Genomic DNA, 5,265 nt, shown 5'->3' on the forward strand with positions numbered 1-5,265 from the left:
ATTCACTACCCTATTCCCAGTGCTGAACAGTGATGACACATAGTAGGTGCTCAGTAAATAACGAATGAATGAAAAAAGTCCCTTTACCATTATTACTGGAATAGCTTTTAATGACAATTTTTTACCAAAGTTTTTACAGCAATTTGTTAATCAGGTTATTTCCTTTCATTGTTTTTATTAAATATTGAGAAGATGTATTTATATATTGTTGTAAGGGATAAAGATTATAGTCCTTCGATACCCATACACATGATTAAGTTTTAGAAAAATTACACTACCGTTACCTTCAAAATCCTTATGTGGCCTTGTCCAACCCCACCTCTTCATTCTCTCAGAAGTAGTAACCACTATCCTGAATTTTATGTTTATGGTTCCCTTGGTTTTTTTCTCTATTTTGCCACATATATGTGTACTCTTAATATATTGCTTAGTTTTGAGTGTTTTTGAACTTCATATAAATGAAATCATGCTCTGCTTTTTTTTCTGTATCTTGCTTTTTCTCATTCAAAATTATTATATTACTGAGATTTATTCACGATGTTGCATGTAGCTATAATTTGTTCATGTTTACTGCTGTAGAGTAACCATTATGGGTATATTATAATTGAATTATTAACTCTGTAGTTGAAGAATGGATGTTTGGGTTGCTTACAATTTCTTGGTATTACGATTAGTGCAGCAGTGAACATTCACATGGCCTGAGTCTTCCATTGTAAAGGAGGCCTTTGTAGCTCCTTCCAGCTGCCTTCTGTGTCCTCCTAATAGGACCCCATTAATCTTCAAAAACCTTTCTTCCTTTCTGGCCTGAGATCTTCCTGCTTCATCTTGTACTTCTGCTGCTGCAGACTAATGTCAGCTATTTCTTCAAGGAGTCCTGGCTCATGGTAGGGGGGAATTATATTAAAGCCCAAAGGGACTTCCCTGGTGGTGCAGTAGTTAAGAATCCAAATGCCAATGCAGGGGACATGGGTTCAAGCCCTAGTCCGGGAAGATCCCACATGCCGCAGAGCAGCTAAGCCCGTGTGCCACAACTATTGAGCCTGCGCTCTAGAGCCTACAACTACTGAAGCCCATGTGCCTAGAGCCCATGCTCCACAACAAGAGAAGCCACTGCAATGAGAAGCCTGCATACCACAACGAAGAGTAGCCCCTGCTCACCGGAACTAGAGAAAGCCTGCATGCAGCAACAAAGACCCACAGAGCCATACATACATACATACATAAATCAGAATCTGGGTGCTAGGGGTGCTCTTTTGTACTGTGTTGGCAGTGTTTCTAGTTATTTCATTCTGTACAGCTAGAAAAAATGTATTTTTGAAAATCATGAGTTTATGATGATATAGTCAATTCTGTTTAACATTACAGTGTTTTACTTTGTTCTTTGATTTTATAATTAGGTATTTTTTTCTTTTATCCTGAAAAATTCTTGATTCCTAACATTATTAACCCCAAAATGTGTTTATACTGCATTATGAGGAAAATAATTTCAAATAACAAAACCAATATCAATACTTCCAAGGAAATGACTGAATGAAATCTAAAATGGCTTTTCTAGTTCTTTTTGTCCTTGGAATGTTCTGAACTGTGTTCTAAAGTCACTCAAAAAACTTCTAATTCGAAAAGATACATGCACCCCAATGTTCATAGCAGTACTATTTATGGTAGCCAAGACATGGAAACAACCTAAATGCCCATCGACAGATGACTATATTAGGAAGATGTGCTATATACATACAATAGAATATTACTCAGCCATATGAATGAATGAGTATTGAGTAGAGTTCCCTGTGCCATACAGTAGGTCCTTATGAGTTATCTATTTTATATATAGTAGTGTGTATTATAGGTAAATTCTTTTGGTCTCTACTGCATCATATATTTTCATTTACTCATGTTTTTATCAGTACTAAATCCATGAACTTGCTACACTTTTATTTTCTATCCTCAAATATATAGAATAATAGGCTGCAATTAATCTACTCCGTATTATCTAGCTAAAAAAGTGTAAAGAAAAATCAAAGACATATGTTCTCTATTTGTGTATCTATTTGCTAGTTCTTACTGAGCTCATCTCGAATTAATTCAGTTAATTATTTAGGTTATGTCACTGTCATGGGTAAAATAAATTAAAAGGTAGTGCTTTGTGTGGGGGGGAAAAAGTTTTCTTCCCATAGTGTTTGATAAACATTATGTGTGTGTATGTATATGTAATGTGTCTTGTTTTGCATTTACATATCAGTTAATGGACTCCATGATGAATTTGTTAATGATAAAAATTTTCATCCTGCCTAAGACATAAGTAACAAATACAATTATATTCCAGGAAATATTTTTGTAAAATTGTAAAACATTATCTACATATTGGGAATATAGCCTTGAGCCAACCAAAGACCCTGAGCTCATGAAGTTTATATTGTGATACATGAAACAGACAACAACAAATCTGCTTCCCAGCTTCCTACCATCTAATGAACCTCAGCAGTTCCCAAAGTTGGGTAGCAATGCCAATGTTGTTAATTCTGTTCCCTGTGTGGCCTGTCATTTTATTGTAACTATTTGAGGACTTCCATCGGTCTTTCCATCCATTAGTATGGTTGGGTACCATACTAATGGTACCCAACTGGAATTGTAGAATATAGTTATTAAATAATTTTTAAGGAGAAGCAAAATGTTATATCTATTTTGAAACACCTTTGAAGATCTGTATTTACAAAATACATAGCAGTATTTATTTTTCCTGGGAAAAAGATGGTTATTTACCTTATAGAAGAATTTATCTAGGGTTAGTTACTTTTAAAGAATAAGTTTCCTTAGTACATTTCAAATGATTCAATTTTCAAACATCCTACATACAAACTGCCTCAGATTCTTATTAGAATTTATTTTGTAAGTATGGAGCACTCAATTATGAGTTGTAAAGTATAACAGCTAAAGATAGCCATTGACATTATTTCATTTAACTTTATCTGTAATAATGTAAGATGTGTAAGGATATAGGTATAAGATATGATTAAATAAAAACCAAAACATTATCAGATATGGTCACAAATGTTAAGTGTGGCAAGGTGGAATTTTTTTTTTTTTTTTTGCAGTACGCGGGCCTCTCACTGTTGTGGCCTCTCCCGTTGTGGAGCACAGGCTCCGGACATGCAGGCTCAGCGGCCATGGCTCATGGGCCCAGCCGCTCCGTGGCATGTGGGATCTTCGCAGACTGGGGCACGAGCCCATGTCCCCTGCATCAGCAGGCGGACTCTCAACCACTGCGCCACCAAGGAAGCCCAAGGTGGAATTTTTTTTCTTATCACCCCCTGCCTTTTTCTACCATTCCCCATCCTGAGCGAGGGTCATTAAGAAAGAAAAGACAAAAAGAATTTTGTTAGAATAATTAACAAAGAGTCAGTTAAGCTTGAAGTGTGGGAAATATTAACATGATATGTTTTTCTTGTAGGTTTGTTAGTTTTATAGGATGCCTAGGAGGGTGAGAATGGATGAAAAGAAAACTGAGTGAAACAACTGGGAGCTAGGACATTGAGGGTGGGCAGATGGAAAAAAGAATTAGGGAGCTGATGGGAGTGGAGAACATAGAAGACCAGAGAGAACAGGTCCTAACAGGTGTTACTCTGGTAGACTCTGATAGTCAAGTATCTTAATAGGACAAATAAAGTTTTCATTTAATAATAGACTCCCAGTTTGTGTATTCATCATTGTCTAATAATTCTTTCTGGCAATAGATTTCACTTTCCAAATGTTAAGGGTATAATTATCTTAAGCATTAGATTTATGATGGAGGAAAGCAGGTTCTGTTAAGGTTCAGAGAGGTGGTTGTGCTGTGATGGAGAGTATTCCCCATCAGATAAGGACTAAGGACAAAGTGAAAGCTGGGGATCTGGCAGGCTTCACAATCTAGAGGAATCCTTTGATGAACATTTCTCTTTCCCAGACAGTTCCCTAAATAGACCTCCAGCAGCCAGTTTTATGTTTGCCGAAGAAATCCATCTAGCTGCAGTTAAATATAAAGGCTTCAAATTAAAATGGGATTTGAGGGCTTCCCTGGTGGTGCAATGGTTAAGAATCTGCCTACCAATGCAGGGGACACGGGTTCGAGCCCTGGCCCGGGAAGATCCCATGTACCGCGGAGCACCTAAGCTCATGCGCCACAACTACTGAGCCTGCGCTCTAGAGCCTGCGAGCCACAACTACTGAGCCTGTGTGCCACAACTACTGTAGCCCACGTGCCTAAAGCCCGTGCTCCCCAACAATAGAAGCCACCGCAATGGGAAGCCTGCGCACCGCACTGAAGAATAGCCCCTGCTTGCTGCAAGTAGAGAAAGCCGCACACAGCAACAAAGACCCAACACAGCCAAAAATAAATAAAATAAATTTATTTTTTTTAAATAATAAATAAATAAATAAAATGGGATTTGAGTTAACCAACTCAACTCATCCACACTAAAATATAACCAGGTAGTCAATCAAGTCTGCATAATATGCAGTTCTTCCCATGTTTGATAAGGGGAAAATAATGGTTATCTGAAGTGGGAGAGTACTAGAAGAGTACTCTTCTAGTAGAAGAAGAAAAAGATGAAGAAGAAAAAACGGTTGAGATTTTAAAGAAGGCAAACTTTAAAGAAGGCAAAAAAGTACTCTTCTAGTAGAAGAAGAAGGCAAAAAAGTACTCTTCTAGTAGAAGAAGAAAAAGATGAAGAAGAAAAAAAGGTTGAGATTTTAAAGAAGGCAAACCAAAGACTTCACGATTTTGCCTGGGTCTGACTTAGTGATCCTCATTTGGGTGAAGGAAAAACAACCTGTTCAGAAGTCTTCCTGAGTTAACTGCTGGTGTTTCTTTTCCACGTGGCATCAAATGTGAAGCATTTCTTTTAAAGCGTATGCCAACATTTTTCAAAGGGAGCTTTGTTCTCAGGTGATCCAGTAATTGAAGTATCACTGCAGAAATTGGGGCAAAATTCAATTCATATTGCAGAACTCCTTAGTGTGCTTCATTTTCCCATCCCATTTCTCCTCCCCTTGTGCCTCCAAACACACTCTTCCTCCTCACTGCCAGAGTGGTTTCAGAGGATTCTGTAACAAGTTCTCAGAGGCCCATTGTGAAGTAACAAGGAATCCCTGCAGTGAGCTGCAGGTTCTGTCCTTGCCTGCATTCCTGAGTGGAAGGCTGCCATCATCCCTCACTAATGGTAGAGTAGGACAAGTAGTGCCCAGGCCTGTAAGCTTGCCACGAACTAGGAACCCAAGCAAGAACTCAAC

The sequence above is a fragment of the Mesoplodon mirus genome (assembly GCF_964341445.2).
Source record: "Mesoplodon mirus genome assembly, chromosome: 5".
In the NCBI taxonomy this organism is placed as follows: domain Eukaryota; kingdom Metazoa; phylum Chordata; class Mammalia; order Artiodactyla; family Ziphiidae; genus Mesoplodon; species Mesoplodon mirus.